The sequence below is a fragment of the Chenopodium quinoa genome, unplaced genomic scaffold (genome assembly GCF_001683475.1).
Source record: "Chenopodium quinoa cultivar QQ74 unplaced genomic scaffold, ASM168347v1, whole genome shotgun sequence".
NCBI lineage: Eukaryota > Viridiplantae > Streptophyta > Magnoliopsida > Caryophyllales > Amaranthaceae > Chenopodium > Chenopodium quinoa.
The window spans coordinates 850,945-873,818 of record NW_018743518.1 but is presented as its reverse complement, the minus strand read 5'-3'; the positions used below and the strand labels follow the sequence as shown (position 1 = coordinate 873,818).

General features: G+C 36.0%; 2 pseudogenes; one reads left to right on the top strand and one right to left on the bottom strand.

The window, feature by feature from the left end:
• The first annotated feature begins 578 nt into the window (after positions 1-578).
• Positions 579-8,359, top strand: LOC110740023 (annotated as a pseudogene).
• Positions 8,360-8,854: 495 nt separating this feature from the next.
• Positions 8,855-11,798, bottom strand: LOC110739940 (annotated as a pseudogene).
• Between the last annotated feature and the right edge of the window lie 11,076 nt (positions 11,799-22,874).

Genomic DNA, 22,874 nt, shown 5'->3' with positions numbered 1-22,874 from the left:
TATTATTATTATTATTATTATTATTATTATTGTTATTATTATTATTATTATTTGAATGGCTAAACTTATCTTATACTCTTATAGTGAACCTTCCTTTCATTTGGTTATTGATTCTAGAAATTACGTGGAAATTTTTAACAATCAATAAAACAAATAATTTTTGCAGAATGTTTGATTATACTGTATTATACAACCACCACCCGATATTTCGTACATATCTGATTGCGTATTTGCATGTACAATTTAAAGTTGTTAATGTCACTCCGATCCATTAAAGAGGTGTTTATGTTAAACGATGTATCTTTATTTAACTTCCTCCATTTATGAAATTTCAATTTAATTGGTAAGCTTCCTATGGCCTACGAAGATTTACTAGAAAGATTTAAAGTTGATAAAATCAGGATAATTGTGGCCTTAACTGTATGTTTGAGCAATGCGATCTACTGTCACATAACTCACATTCGTGACCTATATATATGGGTCACTGTCTAGGTCCACTATGATAGTATGATTGTCTGAAATAATTTCAGCAAAATAGATGGTTTTTTTTTTTTTTTTTTTTTTTTTTTAATAAACCCCTCAGCTCTATATTATTTTTTCTAGTTTTTATTGGTTGTTTATTTATCTATGTACTTATATTGCGTGTAGTTTAGATAGAACACAACAAGTTGAGCCATAAAAAGTCTAGGAAAATTCATGCCATGACCAATTCATGACAATCTTATGAATCTATCTATTATGAATAAGTCCCTAAATAGCCTGATTCTCATGTACAAATTTGAACACGTAAGCCATATACAAGCACACAAATCGAGCACATTGACATTTTCAATGTGCTCTCTTATTTTATTATGGGCATACAACATGCTCATGTTGGGTCATAGTACCAAGTTTTTCTAACAGATTGCGGATTCGGTCCAAACTCAACTCACTTTGACTAATGTTTCTAACAGAGTATCAAGTTTTCTAAAAGAATGCGAATTTAGCCCAAACCCAACTCTAAACTCAAATATGAACTAGTAATGTTTAACCAATGCACATATATGAGTAAATCGTATAATCCTTCAATAACCACCCAATTGCAATTCATATAATAAAAATATAAGTTGACTATTTTTCTCAACAAATTAAAATTAAAATTCTTTCAAAAAAAATTAAAAAAAATAAATAAAGTTGACTTTATATAGTCTCGAGCCTCGTCACTTTTACATAATGTGATAGAATAAGTTCCATGATAAACTTTTCCAAATTATAAAGTCTTCCCTCAATTTTATTTTCTTTCTTCATAGACAATTAAGGAGGATGAAGGGTGAGTACAGCAGCATATCCTCTCTTACGCAACCACTTGTGGAGGAGTTAGAGGCGGCGACCGAGGCGAATGACAACGATGTTAAGTCATCTCTTCAAGAATCCAACACCTCTTTCTTCAAGACTCTCTTCAACTGTGCCAATACTATCTTAGGTAAGTTCACTTCTTTCCGATCACTTTCTCATTTTCTTTCCTTTTGAGTATATAAACTAGGTGTATCATTATTATTCCGTAATTTAGTTGATGTAAGCAAATTAATTAATCAAAATAGTTTTCAATCCATTTTCTTTTACTAATAATTTAATATATATATATATATATATATATATATATATATATATATATATATATATATATATAAATAAAGCTAATACTTTCTTTGTTTTTTAATATTATTTGCATCACTTTGATGTATGTAGAGGTGGCCAGTGGGCCGGGTTGGACCCAGCCCACCCTAACTCGCACGGCTGGTGGGTCACGTGGGTCCGACCCGGTTTCAATCCGGCACAGCCCGGCACAGCTCGGATTTAATCCGGGTTGTGTCGTGGGTCCAAAATTTTCGACACAACCCATTTCAACCCAGCTCAGTTTAACCCGTTTGATTCGACCCAAATCGCACAACCCGTTTTGACTCATTTAATTCGACACACCTAGCCCGTGAACCCACCTAACCCGACCCACCTGGCACAACCCAGCCCGCACGGCCCACCCGCACGAATGACCCACCCAACCCGCACGAGCCAACCCACCTAACCCGCACGCATGACCCACCCAACCCGCACGCATGACCCACCCAACCCGCACGGCCGGCACAACCCGCACGGCCCGCACAACCCGCACGGCCCGCACAGCCCGCACAATTCGCACGACCCGCACGGCCCGCACGGCCTAACATCCATTTTAAAAAAAAAACGGCTAGTTTTTTGTATCTAACGGCTAGTTTTTTGTATCTAACGGCTAGTTTTTTAAGTGTATGATCATCCATTCTATTTTTCCTATAAATACCAATTCCATTTCACTCAAATTTCCACACAAATTCAAGCTTTCTTTCTCTCTTACTTAAAAATTCTTATTGTTCTCAAATTCTCAAGTGTTATATAGAATTATATTTTTGTTAAAAAAAATCTCCTTAATATTATTATTAGTATTCTTAAGATTCTAAAAAAAAAAAGTTCTTCTCCATATTATAATTAGTAATCATACAAAAAAAAAATGAGCTCAAGAGGAGGAATGGGAAGGAGTCAAAGTGGTGGTCGAAGTGGTAGCCAAAGGAGTGGTGGTGCAAATTTTTCGTATGAAATTAATACGGAAAATTTAAACCAATTTGTCAATGAATATGGAGATTATGGTTTAGGAGATAGGCAAAATATTCAAACGTCTCCACCACAACATTTCTCCCACGAGTCCCACCAATCATCAAGTTCAACTATGCCACCTCCATCGCAACCAACATCTCAACCTTCATCTCAAGGTAATTTCTAATTAAATTTTTATTGTTATGAATATTTAAAAAAACTATTATTAATGATTATAAAGTTAGTTTAGTTTCCAATTTTCTATGATTTACAATTAGTTAATTACCATGAAAAATGCGTTTAAATAAGTATAATTAAAATATTTAAAATTTAAAAGCTTATTTTCATGAATAGCATTTAAAAATTAATTTTAATAATTTGATTTATGAAAGGTGGTGGCGGTGAAAGTAGAGGTCGAGCACATTTTTCTTGGGTGTGGAAACATTTTGAACGAGTTGAGGTCACACCCCCGGGATGGCAACCTGGTCAACCAAAGAGGTTCACGTGTACATGCCTAGTTTGCAAGGCGCTAGGTGCAAATTTCAAGTCATATAATTGGAAAACGGGAGATGGAACCGGAACCTTGAGTCGGCATTTGCAAAATAAACACGACTTGTTCGAAAATGGCCCCCGTCCTTCGGGGGGTGGCGTCCAAACACAATTGGGTGGATACATGAACCAACCCGGCGGAGGTACACCTTTCATTTATAATAAAGATAGAATGATTGATGAAATGAGTACTTTAGTTATTGCTAATGAATACCCTTTTAGTTACGGTGAAAATGCAAACGTTGAGCATTTTAATAAAGTTGCATTACAACCTGCATTTACTCGTGTCCCCCGAAATACCCTAAGACGTTATACACAAACTTCTTATTATAAGTATAGGAGTGGTTTGATTGAATTATTTCGTACTTTTGATGGTCGTGTTAGTTTTACAAGTGATACATGGACTTCTAGTTTTGGCGAACCTTTTCTTTGCATTACTGCTCATTGGGTGGATGATGATTGGTTTATTCAAAAACGTATACTATGTTTTCAAGCTATGGAAGAAAGGCATACCGGTTTTAACATCAAAGTTCGTATTTTGGATTGTTTAAAAGAATTTCACTTGAATAATAAAGTTTTTTCTTTGTCTCTTGATAATGCAACTGCAAACACAAAGTGTATTGACTATTTGAAAAATGACTCCGAGTTGAATTTGTTGTTGGGTGGTAGTCTCTTGCATGTTAGATGTTGGGCTCATATTTTGAATTTGTCTGTTCAAGAGGGTCTCGCTGAGTTGCAACCATTGCTAAACCCAATTAGAACAGTTATAAAATGGATTAGGATTACTCAGTCAGTTAGAAGAAAGTACATAGCTATGTGTAAAGAGAGAGGTCTTAAGAAAAGACAATGGTCTATTGATACCCCTACCCGTTGGAATTCTACTTTCAAGTTGTTGAGTGATGCTATAAAGTATCGTGATATTTTGACCCAACTTTACAATGAGACTCGTGTTGATCCTACTGAGTTAATAACCGAAAGTCATTGGACTAATGCTTCTTTTGTTCGTGATGTTTTAAATGCTTTTGATAGTGCAACTCATATTTTCTCTTATATTTATGAGCCTAACGTTCATTTAGTCATAATTGAGTGTGTTAAAGTTGTTCACACCATCGAAGAGCATATGAAGATTGATGGACTTCGTCCCGTTCTTGATAGCATGAAACGTAAGTGGCATACTTATTTTAGTGAATTTCCAATCATTTATGGAATTGCTGCTATTCTTGACCCCGGTGTCAAAGCTGAAGGTTTGGAAAATCTTTTAGAATTTTATTATACAAGTTTAAGTATCGATTATGATGTTAGTGAATATATTAACAAATGCAAATCTGTTTTGGGAGACCTTTATGATCATTATGCATCTATTTATGGTTTTGATTTGGCAACACCAACTACTACTAGCACTTCCGATTCTAGATTTGGTTTTCTTGATAAAGTTATGAAAAAAAAACACAAAGCATCTACATCATTCTCATCATCATCTTCTTCAACACTTGCTATTAATGATTATTTGTCATATCAACATGAGACCAACAACAACTTTCAAATTATAAAATGGTGGCAAGAACATAAAAAAAGTTTTCCTATATTGGCGAGAATTGCAAAAGATATACTTGCAGTTCCCGCTTCATCTGTTGCTTCCGAGTCTGCTTTTAGTGCAGGTAGAAGAGTGTTAGATGAAAAAAGATCTCGCTTAACTCCGGAAAGCATTCAAATTTGTGTTTGTAAGAAAGATTGGGATCAAGCTGAAAGAAGAACTCAAGGTTTAAAGGAAGACGAAGACGATGAAGATGATCCTGTGATGATATTGGAGTCGTCAACGGATGATGCAGCTTCCGGGGATGATGATGCAACAAACATGGGTGGCTAGAAAAGTCTAAATCAGGTACGCTAAGAACTACGTGGGCTTTGATTCTTTCGGGATACGTAGGCAACTTATTTTTCGAAAATTACAATTTAATTGCAAAATTAAATTTTAGTTTTCTAAAGATAGGTCCAAGCCCCCCCCCAAATTTCAAAAGAAGTACAATATAAGAACTACGCTGGCTTTGATTCCTTATTTTATAATATAAGGATACGTAGGCATCTTAATTAAGAGCAAGCCATCAAATTGTTAATTTTGTAAAAATTAAAACACCACACAACCCACCCGACCCTAACCCACGAACCCACCCGACCCTAACCCACAAACCCACCCGACCCTAACCCACCTAACCCACAAACCCACCCGACCCTAACCCACTAACCCACCCGACCCTAACCCACCTAACCCACAAACCCACCCGACCCTAACCCACTAACCCACCCGACCCTAACCCACCTAACCCACAAACCCACCCGACCCTAACCCACTAACCCACCCTTCGACCCACCCTAACTCACTAACCCACCTTGACCCGTCTAACCCACGAACCTAGCTCGACCCACCCATGACCCGTCTAACCCACAAACCCAGCTCGACCCACCCACGATCCGTCTAACCCACAAACCCAGCTCGACCCACCCACGACTCGTCTAACCCACGAACCTAACCCTGGTGTGTCCAACTTCTCCGACCCAACCCACGACCCGGCCCACCCTACCCTACGTGTGTCGTGCCGTGTGTCATGAAACCCCAACCCGCGACCCACCTAACCCTAACCCAGCTCGCACGACTCGCACGGTGGACACCTCTAGATGTATGCAATATTTACGTACTCTTTTGACTTAATTTTTTTTTATTATAATAAAATAAATAAATGTTATTAAGTAGGAATGAGATTATAGATATCATATATTTCTTGATATCATGGTTAATATCCTATCTTGTTATCTTTGGTATATTAGGATATTATCATAAATTCATATCTTTGATTTTATATTATTGTTTGTAATCTTTTAGCATCTTTATGATTTTAAAGTATCTATGTTAGCCTTTTATACTATTTTGTAACAATAATTAATTGTATAATAATACTTTCCCACATTCTCCTTATCATACCTCTATCACCTAATTAATTCTTCCTTATTATTCTCAAAATTAAAATTATTTTGATAGCAAAGCAAATTATATTGTTCATTTATATTTATACACAAGAGTGGTCCAAATGAACACCAACTATTAAACCAATACGAGGAGATTTTGCATCTCAAGAAAAATCTTTAATTTTTGCTCCCAACTTAACTGGTCAAATAAAAATTGCACTAAATGTCTAGCCTTCTTATTCAATGCTTATGAGAGTGAGGGATAGTTCCTAGTTCCAGGAGATCCTGAGATCGATTCTCACCCCCGCCCTTTGTGGCTCTCTAAACACCAAAAAAAAAAATTCAATGCTCATTACACGTATCAACCTACAACCTGCACAATTAAGTTTTGAACACTAAACCTCATGGATGTAAGATAACATTTCTTACCATCTTAGCCAATTATAATTAATGTACTCTATCTACACATAAATAAATTTATCTTTACTTAAACACAAAAAAAATAAAGAATACTTATGTAACCTACAAAAATGAATAAAGCGGAATAGCCTTAACAATTCCAAGTCAATTGGGGATTATTCTCATTAAATCCTCTTTTTTATTTGTATTTTTTTTTAATTTAATGTTGTGTGTTTAATTAAAGTAACACTCCAGTGCAACGGCGTTGCACCGGGCCACACACTAGTTTAAAATCATAATAGTGTAGTATAGTTGACTTTTGAGGGTCTATTAATATTTTGCCACTGACTCACACGACCTTATTTTTACAATTCCTCGTATTACTCCATCTGGCCCTTATAATGCTCGTTATAAATTATAATATAGTTTTGTCAATTGCATGTATCATGTTACCGTCCCTTATTTTATTTTTTTTTGAAAAATTTAATCATCAACCATTATGGAGTGCTCCGTAACATCTAAAGAATCATGACAACTTATCTTGACATGTTTAGTCGATATGTTTATGTGTTTCCAGGAAATGGAGTACTAATAGTCTCGTATGCATTGGCTTCCGGAGGTTGGTCAAGCTTAATCTTGCTTTTCGCAATATCCGTGGCATCAACTTACACAAGCTTGCTAGTAAAGCGATGCATGGAATCAGATCCAAGGATTAAAACATACACTCACATAGGAGAGTATGCTTTTGGTAGAATTGGTAAAATTATTGTTTCCATTATTCTATATGCAGACCTTTATATGGTCAGTACAAGTTTTTTGATCTTGGAAGGAGATAATCTACACAATTTATTCCCAAAATTATCATTTAAAGCACTTGGAATTGCAATTGACGGAAAATCAAGCTTCATAATCTTGGTTGCTCTTGTTCTTATTCCTATAATTTTGTTGGATAACCTAAGCATTTTGGCCTACGTCTCTGCAACCGGAGTTTTCGCTTCGGTACTGATACTTGCATCTGTTGTATGGGTTGGAGCTGTTGATGGGATTGGATTTCACCATGGAAATGATCCGGGGACCGGTCTTATTAATTGGAAAGGAATACCAACCGCGATAAGCTTATACATGTTATGTTACAGTTCTCATCCTGTTTTTCCTGCCCTGTATACTTCAATGCAGAGAAAACAGGATTTCTCTAAAGTTTTACTCCTGTGCTTCACATTCTCTAGTATCATATATTTTCAATGGCAGTTTCCGGGTACTTAATGTTCGGGTCAAGTGTTGAGTCGCAGATAACTTTGAACCTTCCAACGAACAAAGTGAGCTCACAAATTGCAATCTACACAACTTTGATCACTCCTTTGGCTAAATATGCACTGATACTGAAGCCTGTTGTAATATCAACAGAAGGTTGGTTTTCAAGTGATTATCAAAAGAACAAGTGTTTTAAGGTTACAGTTAGAATGGTCTTACTCGCTTCACAAGTTGCCATATCATTGGCTCTTCCGTTCTTTGGGTACCTTATGTCACTTACCGGAGCATTGCTATGTGCCACGGCTTCACTTACAATGCCGTGCTTGTGTTACTTGAAGATTTCAAGCACCAATTATGGCTCTAGTCGCGGGCAATTCTACGTTGAAAGGTTCTTCATTTGGTGCATTGTATGCTTAAGTATTGTGATACTGATATCCGGTACTTACACCTCTTTGGTTGATATATTGACAGAAATTACACATTGAGTAATCAGTCAGTATAGCATTTTTGTGGTGAATTGTTTTGTTAGGATGTTTTAATTGACTTGTTAAATTCATTTATTAATGCAGTTTCATGTATTTGCATTGAATATACATACTATCATTGGCAGGGGAGGATCTTTAATGGGGCTCATAAGGGTCTGACCCTTTTAATTAATTTTTGTACGAGTTATTATACATGCTTTTTCAAGCAATAAAAATATTATGTTTAGTGGCAGATCCAACAACTTAATTAAGTGGGTTCAGATAAATAAAAATTAAAATTTAATTTAACTTAGATACTTTTACTACTTAATTTAAAATATTAACATTTAATTTTTTTTTTCGAGACCTTAAATTTTTACGCTCGAATCATAACATTACACATTTATTTCTCAACTCATAATTTATCAACTACAAATCCAAAATGGTACTTATTTTTAAATTATATTATTTTTGTACATATTGTTTGCATTTATTGGTCATATAAGTTTAAATTAAATTTTTAGATCAAACTCGCATATTGTTTCCTTATAGTGATTAGTTATTTAATTATTATATTTTAATTGTATGTAACAAGCTTTTACTGCATAAGAGTTAAGTGGGGTTGATTGACTTCATTGTTTTATACTTGACCTCGGTCAGATTTTTATTTTTTTAGTTAATAATAATATATCTATAATTTTAATTAGAAGTTATTAAAGTTCAAACTTAACCCCATACCTTGTATAGTCTAAGATCCGACACTAATCATTGGGGCTCTCTTGTCACATACCTACTGGTTCTACGTAATACAGATAACTCTCTAGCTCAAAAATTAAAATAATAATAAAAGAAGACATCAAAATAAAAATAATTAATGATAAAGTCTCTATGCGACAAATGAGTCTTCCATAACGGTAACCGCTTCACCAGCAATAAGCACACTTTGTATGTCTGTATCCACATTTAGCCTTAAAATTCCTCCTCTTGGAGAGGCCTGTCACCCACACAACAAAAAAAACATTAAATTCTATATATGTCAATGTTGTTGATTTAATTACATGTATACTATGTCAACGTAGCTATTGAATTTCGATGGATAGATTTAGTTGTTACGTAGCTAGTTCAATTTAAATACCATGTATGCCTTGAGGTGAGATTTTCCAAGTTTTTTGCTCCAATATGGCGCCACTACACAATGTATACTCCCGCATACTTGATCTTGCTCAACGTTATGCCCACATTTATTAATTAGCTAAAATTTTAGTTTATAGCAGGTCAAGTATAACGAATATGTAGTATTAATTAATGCAAATAGATAAGGGAAGGGAGTAAAGAATTTTAGTAAATTAATAGTATGAAAGGGGGAAAAATATCATGTATACCTCATCAATTCCGAAATTGGGACTAAATAAACGTGTAAAAAAATCGAATTCAGATTCGGGTGGAGCTAATCCTGTAATAGCAACACCTCTACCAGGCCACTTTCTTATTTCATCCATATTTGGTTTATAATCTGTTACATCCTTGCTAGACATCAACTCAACCTGCATATATAATATAACGTAAGTGAGAAAAATAAAGTATTAATGCTTTAGATTTTAGATTTTGGTAGCTCTATCTAGCAAATTGTTCAAAGAGCCAATAATAATATTCATTATGTAAACTAAAAATAAAGTTTTACTAAAATAAACCCTTAAATTAGAGTTTTTTAACCCTAAAATAAACACTTGACTAACTCTATATTATGTTTAAGAATTGAAGTATTATGCAATGGCAAACGTGCAGATGTGTTGTTTAAGCTTGAAAGTGATTTGAAACTTACAATGAGATCGTTCTCTCGAGGCATTTTTCATTATATTCAATGTGGAAGGACCTTTGAGCGATGGAGGCACCAACTTCATCTCATTTGATTCAAGTTAAACGGTTGGATATAGAGGAAAACGCAACTGAATTAAGAACTTCTTGTGTCCATTTTCAAAGATTTTATCATTTTTCGAAATTTCATGACCATTAATTTGACTCTCACTTCTATTATTCTCTACAATCCTCTTAGCCAAGAAAATTCCTGATAGGGTGTCAAATTCGATCTCATTGCCCTGGACTGCCTCCGTCGAAAATATTGCATGCGTGCATGCTATAGTTCCATGGCCGCAAATTTTTACCTAGTGATCATAACAATAAAGCGATATATTTTATACAATTTTACGTACGTAAAATGATAAAGTGATCGATATTCTTTAAATTGTTTCATACGAATACGAAGTATTATAAATAATATATTAAGATCGGACTATGTAGAATGTACGATATGATACCTCTGAAGCGGGGGCAAACCATCTAAGGTTATATCTAGGAGTCTTTGATGCCTTCAAAGTTGTCACCTTTGTCACATAACAAGTTAACAGATTGAACTCTTGAGCCATTGCTTGCAAACATTCTTGATCTTTCTCTTCATCTAACAATAATACCACTGCAGGATTTCCCTTCAATGGCGAGCTCGTAAATGCATCGACCTATATATAAGGAACATAGGGTAATAATACTAATCTAGTAAACAGGGTCGTCTTAAACTTTTTGGGGGCTTTGTGACAAAAAGTATGAAGTCATGCCCCCATAACTAAAAATATTTTTCATTTTTTGGTCATATAATAAATAATAGATAATGAGTTTTATATATAATAAATTTTTATATCCACTAATTTAAAATAATACAAATAAAAAATTGAAAATTATCAAATGGTGTGAAGGAAAATATAAATAAAATAAAAACAAAAAAAAAAGGCTTATCAAAGATTCAAGGGTATAAAAGAAGAAAACTTAAGGAAAGGGTATAAAGGAAAAAAAAATAAAACACTAATGGTTGCATTTAAGTGCATTACCATCTTAGCCAAGTTGTTCTTTAAACGTATAAGCTCATTAACTAAATTTTATACTTTATTTACAATTTCTTGTTCTGGGGCCCAATTAATGTGAGACCCTATGCTGTTGGGCTGTTTGCAAAGCCCAATAGCCGGCCCTGCTAGTAAATATGAAAGGGGGTCAAAGAATATACGGAGTATTATACATGATTGTTTCTCTTTTACCATAAACATAAGCTTAGCTTTAACATGTTTATGAAAAAATGTGGTTGATTTTTTATGACGTTTTGTACTAGAAATTTTTCATGAACTAACAATCATTGCTGCCTCTTTGTACTCGTTGCCTAATTTTGTGTTTCATTGATATAACGATGATTGTCAATTTGTCACTAATAATGCATGGATGAATGGGAGGAGAGTTTGCACCATTTATTAGCCTAATGGAGGTTATATCTTACTATATCGGCCTATTTTGTCAATAGGAAGAAAACTCATGGTCTCAAATACAGTGGTTCAGAGCTATCAATTTAATTCAATATAAAACAGATGGAGTATAACTCATTAGTATATTTTTCTGTCTCAACCGTACATATACATTTCAACTATCACTTTAGAAATTTTATTTTTTTAAATTACTAATCAAGAAAAAAATTTAAGATAGAGCAAAAAAATGTACCACAAAGTATTTCAAGGATGCTTTTACTCCAACCATTTTCCTTATTGCTTGAATAATATATTCCCTGCAACATAATATATATATATATATATATATATATGTAAGAAAAGAAATATATACAAAACAAATTATGATATTTCCAAAATATATACCTTCACTCCTAATTAAAAATAACTCCGAATTTGTTTTAAAAAAAAAAAGGACGGGGGGGGGGGGGATATTAGAGAAGCATTACCTTTCAAAATATCAAGGGTAAAAATATAATTAAATAGAAGCTAACTTAAGAGTGAAATATAAGTAGATAATCAAAAGCGATGTGCTTACTATCTTACTATATTGACTATTTGACTCATAATATGGAATATTGCTAAAGTACTAACTTCTTTTGCAAGAAAAATTTCCATGCGCCCTAGAATTTTGTGGACTAAACTCACTAAACACATTGGTCATGTATACAAGGATTCTACAATAATAAACCATTGTACGTCGGTACGTTTTCAAATAAATATCTTAATTATTTGCTTTTGAAACACATATGTTACGAAGTTAATTAAAAAGTAAAATAGTAAGTTTGGTTGATTATACGTGAATAGTACATATAATGATATAAATATTAAGATGGTGAGGTTTGATTAATTAAAAGGGGATTACAAAAATGGTAAGGTGTGGTTAAATTAAATAATAAAAAAAATACTATATGGATAATTAGGTAAAATGAGATACTTACTCATATTTAGGGATGATGAGAATACTATCTGACTGTATCATTACACTACTTGCTGCCAAAAACAATGAATTGAATAAGAAAGTATAGTAAATTTTTATTGTAGAATAGCTTAATCATACTTCTACAACCTAATAACAATTTCACCTGAAAATGAAATTAATTCTTTTAATTTTAAGGAATAATTTGTGTAACAAATTAGTCTAATGTTATTTGAATGTACATATTCTTGTTTCTCGACAGTGGCATTATTTTTTAATTAGTCAATTCTGTTTTGCTTAAATTCCTAAAGTAAAGGTTAACTTTAGCAAGTAGTATATATCTTATATGACTATCATATCTGTGGTAGTTTGTTAAAAATCCTTAGTTACCTCTGTATAGGGTCATATAAGTATCTCATTAATGAAAAATATCTAATACTCATATTTTCGAAAAATGAGACATAGTGCCGGGGTTAAAATTGCAAATTATTTATGGGGCTTTGTTCAACTTTTTAAAATGGGGCCTTCTACTCGATAAATAATACCCAATTTTTATTTGATAAAAAAATTCGTTACATCAGAAAATTCGTCAAAATTAAATTTTCCTGCTTAGCACTGTGCAAATGTGTTGTCTTCTGATTTTTATCTGTAGTGCATCCCACTAACAATATTTTGTTGATGTTATGCTTCTTGATTCAAAATGTGATACGAAGTATTAAAGTTCTGTCGTATTAGTTCTAGCCCTTCACTTTTTTTATTTGCTATGTTGTTATTATGTACAGTAGAATACTAGAATGTTATTTTGGTTAGTAGAGACCTTTTTATATCTAGTCTTTAAGTCACTAATTTTCTGGGTAAAATGAAGTTCAATCAACAATTTATCAACCGAGTTTTCTATTTTAAGAGAGAAAGAGTGAAAATAGAAGAATCACAAAGAACTTGGCAATTTAATTAAATGAGAAATTCTCTCTCATATAACAACAAACAAAAATTCCCATTTAAGCACAACGTACATTGCATTTCCTCATTTTCAATTCTACCCAGTTCGGTATTAACCTCAAATTCAACAATACTGCACTAAAAATTCCCCAGAAAAAAAATAAATAAAAACAATAAAATTAAACCTGTTGACTTGTTTTAAATTGCAGAAGCCTTTGTACACAGCAAGCGTCGAATCGAAAGTCATCACCAATGACAAAACCATTGAAATTATGAACTAATATGGGGAAAAGTAATTTTGAGAGATGAAAAAATTTGAAAATTAATTGAATAATTGAAGAAAATGAAGATAATAATAGAAAGTAAATAAGAAAATATAGACTTTTAGAAGATATAGAGTTTTTTTGGAATTAGAATAGTAGATTGAAAATTTTTTGGGAAAAAAGAAATCTGAATTTTTGGGAAAAAATTTGGGTTTGCTGGTTTAATTGGGCGGAGGTTTCTAGAGGGAGGCTACATTCAATGTATTTCGAAGCTAGCTTTCAGCTCCCAAAAAAATTAGAAAATTGTATCATGCATGTCTCGAACCCAAAGCATATACACAATACAATTCCTCTAACCATTACACCTACTGCAATTTCATAATATTATATCAAACTTAATTACATATATGTAAATTTTGGGGCCCTTCAAATTTGGAGGTCCTATTCCGTCGACCACGTGCTCCGGCCCAGAACCGCCTATGATATTGAGACATTAATTTGAGGACGGAGAGAATAATTTCTAACAATATTGTTACACTTGCCAAAACAATAATAAGTATACTATAATTTGATTGCTTCACTAAAGTATGGTATAATGTGGACTAATTTTGATTTGATAGTCTAGTTTGATTATACTATAATCGTTTTTTTTTTTGAAAAGTACTATAATCATATTTTTATGCATTAGTAATAAGGTTTAATTTTATTTTTTATTATTTCTTTAAAAAGCCGTATAAAACAAGATCATCACAGTTTCGATTATTTAATACTACGAGTAGTATTTGTTCAAAAGAAAAATAATAAAAAAAAAAATACTACGAGTGGGATATATAGAAGATATATAATTGATGTATTATTTTCTTAATTAAAAACAGAATAATGTACAGGGTATATATAGATATACATAGAGAAAAGGATAACATCAAAAGCTATACAATAGGAAGATAAGTATACTAGCTACGGTTAACAACAAGATAAAATCAACTCCTAGAATGAAGGAGGACGGATAGCAGGGAAATAATATTTTAAGGTCCACAATATATCTTTTTTTATCACAACCAGAATATTTCCCAGATTTTGTTACATGTTCATTTTAGAATCAAGGAAATAATAATACTACACTCTATCAGTATTTAACTTCAAGAGTATCCCTCAAAACAAAAAGATATTGCTTTAGTTAGTTTAATAAATGTACTCAAAATATATCTTACTCTTTTAATTATGTATAAATTTGTTATACTTTATTTTTGTTTAAGATTTGTTTCCTAAATGATTTTTTTTTTAAAAAAAAAAAAAACTAAGGGACACATCAGAAAATAACACGTGTCATTGCTGGTGTGTCTTTTAGTATATAGTTATTGATTGATTGATTTAACGGGTAGTTAATGTAAACAATTACTCCGATAAAAAAACATGATACTTTGATAGGAAACTCTGATGGGAAACTTTTGATCAATTTATGTGGCCAAAATAAAACATACTTGTATGATATTATTTTAGGTCAGAAACAAGTATTATTGATAGGGTTTGTCTCTGATCTCGAGATCTTACGTAAGATATTATTAGTCAAACTTGTACATTAACAAGTGTGTCAGTTAAATAGCGTACTTAAATAAAAATAGAGGGGTACTAGCAAATGGCAATAACATTTGGATCTTAAAAATAGCGGGCTTTGAGCCTACTGGGCTAATATCTATTTATGGCTATACTCTTTTTGGGCTCATTTAATTGAGGCAATGAGCAAGTAAGCAACCAAACAAATATCAACACTAGCTTGTAGAAAACTGAAATTGTAAAACCTTAAGTCTCTAACTCCCTTAAATCGAAATCCCTAGAACCCCAGCCGCAGCCCCGCCGTCGTTCACCGGCCTTATCGCCGTCGCCGGTATAAGGTCCGTCCGTCAGTGTCAGTCTGTGGCTCGTACTTTGTGGAAAATGGCTTTTTTTTAGGTTAGTTTTAATTTACATAATTACATTGCAATAAGATTATAAGAATGATTAGATTCTGTTTGGGTCCAATTTAGTCCAATTGGGCTTAGGCATTAAATGATCCAATTAAAAGCCCAAGGTCAAGGTTCATCTCTCCAATTGTGCTAAAGTCAAAGATCAGTCCTCAAGGCAAGCCAATTGGGCTAAGGCCCAACTTCTCCATGTATGCAGAGGTATAAAAGCCATCAATATTACATTTGTACATTCATTCAAGCAACGCCTCAAGCAATTAATTCTCTTGCATAGTGTTCTCTTTCTACGCACTGTACTGACTTTAGCATCGGAGGGGCCTTCCTCGGCAACACCCCCGAGGCTAGTTTACGTGTGTTTACTGTGCAGGAAACCTTCGGCCCAACATTACTTGGATCGAATCTAGTCTTCTCCACTTCATCGGACCTTCGACAAGGTCCCATTGTTTTCACCCGAAACAATGTGGCGCCGTCTGTGGGGAAGACTTTCAAAAATCTTTAAGCCAAATTTCTAACCAAGATCATCTTGCAATTATCTTAGTAGCAATGGCTAAGAACCGCAAGAGCAAAGGCCTCCGTCAAGGAGCAGGCGAAAAGCCTAAAACCCCTACACCATCACCCTCGCCGGACCGGAACTCTCCCAAGGGTGCCAGCTCGGGGGGAGGATCATACAGGGAGGATTCCCTTTCTCCCGTAATTCATAACTTTCATCATAGGCCGAGTCACTCTCGGTCTAGCAGGGGTGAGTCCGATCATAGGACACATTCAGTGCCCCAAAGCCAGCCATCGACTGTGCGCTCTCATTCCCATACTCGGCCGAGGACCCCTTTGACGGGGCCCAGCTCGGAGGAGGTGGCAAGAGCGCTGGCAGTGCTCATGGAGGCAATGAGGGCACAAAATATGCCACCACCTCGTGATCGAACTCCTCCGCATACCCGGCATCAACGGAGGAAGCTAGACCATGATGGTGGGAAGCTTCCTTCCTTCCGGGAACTGGAAGAGTGGGAAGAGGATACCTGGAAAACTGAAAAAGAGAGGAAAAAGAACCCTCAATTTTTCAAAGGATCCTCATCCTCCCGACCAGAAACGCATAAGAACAGCAGCTCAGCTTCTCGGCCATAATCTACTCACCGAGAACAACCTGAGATTGTTCGCCGAAGCGTCCTCGACCGACTCGGCGGCAAGGAACCGAGCGTGCACAGTCGCCTCTCGTTCCCTGCGGCCGAGGCCCAGACTTCCCAGCCAGGGACGAAAACCACTCCTACCTCTCTAAGAGGGCGGAGCGCGGTCCCTTCGGCCAGGAACAAGGGCAAGGCTGTTATGCTACCCGCCAGTTCGCCATTCGAGCAATGGATACTGGAAGAGCACGTGCCCACGGTTAAAATACCGTCGCACATCACATATGACGGGACCTCGGATCCGAAGGACCACGTGGCCTCGTATGAGACTCATATGCATCTTTGCCCCAGATCCGAAGCGACTTGGTGCAAATATTTCCCAACCACTCTCAAGGGGGTCGCGCAAGCGTGGATCTCTAAGGGAGTAAAGCAAGGCTCCATAACAGGGTGGGATGATCTGTCCTCCAAGTTTAGGAGCAAGTTTTCCACGGCAAACCGCCGAGAGAAGACTACTGCAGAACTCATGAGTCTGCAACAGGGGGAAACCGAAAGCCTCCGAGACTATCTGACCCGTTTTAGTAACGAGTCATCCAGCGTCTCTCAGCTGGACCAGGGGCTAGCCGTTTTTGCAATGCAGAATGGCCTTCAGCCCGGGAAGTTCCTAGACTTCATGGTCATGCATACCCCGCAGACCTTGGAGGAAGCTCTGAATGCCTCAGATAAGTTCATCCGAGCCGAAGAATGGAACAAAGCGAAAACCCAACCTCAATTCGGGGGAGGGAAACAAAGACAAATACCCTTGTCTGAAGGCCAAGGCCATAAGGCAAAGGGAAAGTCAAAGGCCTCGGAGCAATCTTCGGCCAGCGACCCAAAGAAGGAAAAATCTGCCTCATACACAGGCAGATACGAGTCCTACACTCCGCTCTCTTCCACGCGCCAAAATTTACAGCGTGACGATGGAGGAGCAGAGTTACCGAAAGCCGAGACAACTCCCAGAGTGGTATCAGCGAAAAAATAAAAATCAGTGGTGCGAGTTCCACGAATCTCCGGGACACAACACTGAGGAGTGTATCCAACTGAAGGACCAGATAGAGGACATGGTCCGGAAGGGATACTTGAAAAAATACATCGCGGATCACCGCGAGAAAAAAGAGTCCGAGAAGTCAGCAAAGGACTCTCGGCAAGACCTCGACTTCCCCCGGAAGAACAGTAAAAAGCCGGAGGGGAAATTCTCTCCGATCAATGTTATCTCGGGAGGAATATGCTCTCGGAGGGAGCACAAGCGACACCTTAGGGCTTTGACTCACCAGGTGAACAACGCTGACATTCAGTCTCCCTGATAGGCTTATCGCGTACCTAACAAAAATAACCTAACTATTCCTTCTAACTGTGTAGTAGGGCAAGTAAGGATCGAATCCCAAGAGACTATGGTTCATTCAATTAATCAGACTCAATTAATCACTAAGCACGTCACCAATCAATAATGGATGATAATAATCAACTAATATATTAAATAACACAATTAACTAGAGGAAATATTAATCAATAAACTAAAGCATCCAAGATCAAGCATTACCACGATTATGATTGATAAACTAATAAATCTACCCCCAATATATAAATCAATTGACAAGAAGAAAAGCAATCCCTAATAATAATACCAAAGGTCTCTTCCAAGTTATCAATGGCTTCCCAAATTAACTATCAAGCCTACTTCCGTGGAATCAAGCGAATAAGGGACATTAAACACCATGCCTAGATTCCTAATTATTCAATCATCTACTTCCGTGATGATCTTCAAACCCTTAATTGGAATAACCTAATCCCGTTAATACCCAACTTCCGTTGCAATAAGAACAAAGGGATGATAACAATACTAATTATTCCTAATCTAGTATTGGCATAAACACAATCAATTAAGCATGTCAATTGGGATTATTATTGGGGAATTTAAAGATCTACTTTATACATCAATCATAATCGGGCTTAGCAAGATCCCGGATTAAGGAAACTACTCACACATCATAATAAAATCAAAATCAAGTTCAAAAACAAGAAACAGTAAAGAAAACATATTTAGAGAACAGTGAATATCAGAAAAGAGTGAAGTAAGATAAATACCAATTACTCCAATTGAAAGAACTCAAATTGTTGATGAACAATTGATTAATCTGGGATTAAAAGATTGAAATTGCTTAAAGGAAATAAAACTAGGGTTCTTGAGAGTTTTCTAGGGCTTAAGGAGAAAAACTAATGAAAAACTCCCTCTAAGAGTTAATTACAAAAGGGTATTTATACCCCCAAAAGATAGAAATTCGGAAATAGCTGAAATCGCGCAATCTTGAACATCGCCCGGTCAGACCGGGCAGATCTCGCCCGATCGGGCGGAGGAAGGCTGCGTAAAATACGACAGTTTTCCTTCTTTGCCCGGTCAGACCGGGCGAACCTCGCCCGGTCGGGCGCGCGTAACACGTTTCCAGAATTGCATCTTCATAACTTGACTTCTTCATCGCCCGGTCTGACCGGGCGAAGCCTGCCCGATCGGGCGCGCGTTGCACCGTTCAGAATTGGGCTTCTTCCTGTGAACTCTTCATTGCCCGGTCTGCCCGGGCAAGCCATGCCCGGTCGGGCACTCCACATAAATTGCAGTTCTTGGCTATCAACTCTTCCGAATCTACTAAAAACACGTCCAATTGCCTAGAAACGCTTCATATTCCTGAAAAGCTTACTAAAACAATCGAATACACTAAAGAAGAGATTGTTAGCAAGAAATGGCTCCGTAGAGCTCAAAACCATATAAAATTACTAAGTAAAACCGGGGAAAACCATTGTATAAAACACGTATATCAAATTCCCCCAAGCTAAACCTTTGCTTGTCCCTAAGCAAAGCAATGAATAAATAAATCAATACTTCACCCCAAAAGCAATTCAAATCAATAAATACGATTAAAGGTAAACTCGACAGTTATGCATCAAAGTCAACCAATCAAATCCATCTGACTACTCATCCTGTCTGACAATAGTCAAATAGAGCAAACCACAAGAGCATATAGAATTCAAGACTAGTGTTCACACACTCAACTCTCATTTATGTGGCGAGTAAAAGATATACTCGATCGCTCTCCATCCAACTCCTTTAAATGTGAACAATGCCCTCCCAAACTCACGCACTCGTGTGTTTAAAGAAAACAAGAACTCAACCTAGCAGTCGACTCGAAATATATCAAATCATTCTTTGCATTGGAAAACAACTAATTTCACATTCACACAACTCTATGCACAAAGGTCAGAAGGTCTTCAAAGCTTGTAATGTAAGGCTAGGATAAAAGGTAGGAAATATTTGGGAAAATGTAAGAGTAAAGCTATGCTTAAGGGAGCCAAAATCCTAATAAATAAAACCAAGATCAAAATGAATTAATGACCAAATCATCTCCAACACAACTCAACTCTACCAAAAATTCACCAAACATCCAATTATATTAAAAATTTCCAACACTTAAAATTTCACTCATATATACAAAATATAAAATTATAGAACTTGAGTGAACAAACAAACTTTGAACTCTCCTTTTTTTCTTGAGCAGCCTTCAATTAGAACACTTGAACATTGAAACAATTTTTTTCTTTTGCTCTTTCTTTTCCCTTTTTTTCATCTCACATTGGAATTTTTTCTTTGCACAATAAATTTTCAATTTTTTCAATCCACAACAATAAGAACAAATAAAAACTTCTCAAATCCACCCAAAATTGTGCAGATTACATGCACACTACAACTCCCTCACCTCACTCACTATTAGCTCCCCCAAGCCAAGCTTGGGACTAGTAACCAATGGGGCTTAAATAGGCTTGTAATGTGGCAAAATAAACAATAAAAGGGCACAAGCAACAACATGGGTAGCAAGAAGGGAACAAATGTATCTAATATCGTCTGAAAGCCACCTAGAGGAACAAATGCCTTCGTCCTCCTCAATGTGCATATTAATGAGTCATGCAAACATTACTCAAAGTTATAAACCAATACTCAACTTCATTGACATACCAGGAACTAACACACATTCCTAACCAAATCAACTAGTCAAGCACTATATTTACAAGTAGTTGGGCAAAATTGACTCATGTTAAGACATCCAAGTAATCAAACATCAAATCATGGCTAACCTATCCACAATACTCGTCATCATATACCAAGAATTAAAACAATTTTCATGAATGGGGCACAGGGAAGCATGATTTATTATTCATTGGATCGTATTTTTTGTATGTTTTTTTTTTTTTTTTTTTTTTTTAAAAAAAAAAAAAAAAAAAAAACTAAAATAACTACACTAAAATAAAACAAGAAAGATAAGAGAGATAAGGAGAGAGAGAGTACCACATGTACGAAGCAACTCCCCCAAGCTAAATGCGGCAATGGCCTCATTGCAGCGTAAGGAGAGCATAGGAATCTCGACGGCTCCTCAAAAAGAATCGGGTTGCCTCCCGCAAGCGCTTGTTTAGAAGGTCATTAGCTTGACCGTATTCATCCTCATTGAGTTTGTGGTGAGGAAGAGAATGTGATATCTGACTTTTCTTCAATAGGATCTCCCGCTCGATAGTGCTTCACCCTTTGTCCATTGACTTTGAAGGTGCCCCCGGTGTTGTTCCATAATTCAATGGTGCCATAAGGATATGCTTTGTAGACCGTGAAAGGGCCCGACCATCTTGACCTGAGTTTCCCTGGAAATAGTTTCAACCTTGAATTGAATAGAAGGACTTGCTCTCCTTCTTTCACAGAATTTGGAGGGGGAAGTTTCTCTATTACCTCTACTTTGGCTTTGTCCACCTCAATCCCTTTGTTTGAAACTACATGGCCTAAAACGATTCCCTGTTGTACCATAAAATGGCACTTCTCCCAGTTCAATATCAGATTGACATCCTGGCATCTATGGAGCACCTTTGTTAGATTATCAAGGCAAATATCGAAAGATGAACCATAAACAGAAAAATCATCCATAAAAACTTCCATAGAATTTTCTATGAGACCTGAGAAAATAGCCATCATACACCGTTGGAACGTGGCTGGGGCATTACACAGTCCGAATGGCATTCTGCGATATGCGAAGGTGCCATATGGACATGTGAATGTAGTCTTTTCCTGATCACAAGGGCGGATGGGGATTTGAAAAAAACCGGAATATCCATCCAAGTAACAGAAAAAGGAATGGTTAGCCAATCGTTCGAGCATTTGATCAATGAAAGGCAAGGGGAAATGATCTTTACGGGTGGCTTTATTTAATTTTCTGTAATCAATGCACATCCGCCACCCTGTAACAGTTCTTGTGGCAACAGGCTCGCCTTTGTCATTCTTGACAACTGTCATACCTCCTTTCTTTGGTACTACTTGTACAGGACTAACCCACTTACTATCTGAGATAGGGTAGATTATTCCTGCAGCAAGCAATTTGAGAACCTCTTTCTTGACTACCTCCATCATAGTTGGATTTAGCCTTCTTTGAGGTTCTCTAGAGGAGGCATGATCGTCCTCAAGAATGATCTTATGCATACAAAAAGAGGGATTAATACCCTTGATATCATCAATGGTATACCCAATAACATTTCTATATTTTCTTAAAACAGCGAGAAGTTTCTCTAATTCAATGTTATTAAGCTCAGCATTAACAATAACAGGGTATGTATTTTTAGGACCAAGATATGCATATTTAAGATTAGATGGAAGGGGTTTCAACTCTACCTCGGGAGGCGTCGAACTCTCCCCAACACTCGATGTACTAAGGACTTCCTTGACTGGAGCGATGATTGGATTAGCTTTTGCGTCTTCTAGTAGCCTCGTGTACTCCCTTACTTCCCAATCTTCATCATGGATACTCCCTATCAACACCGTTTCAAGAGCATCTTCCTTTTTGATCAGGGGAAGTTGTTCTTGTTGTAGATCATCGAGGACATCCACTTGACAAATAGTCTCACCCATAGACGGATTTCCCATAGCATTCAGTAATGAATACTCCATTTTCTCATCCCCTACTTCAAATGTTATTTTCCCATTCTTCATGTCAATAATTGCACCTGCAGTAGCTAAGAATGGTCTACCAAGAATAATAGGGACATGGGCATCTTCTTCCATTTCCATAACAA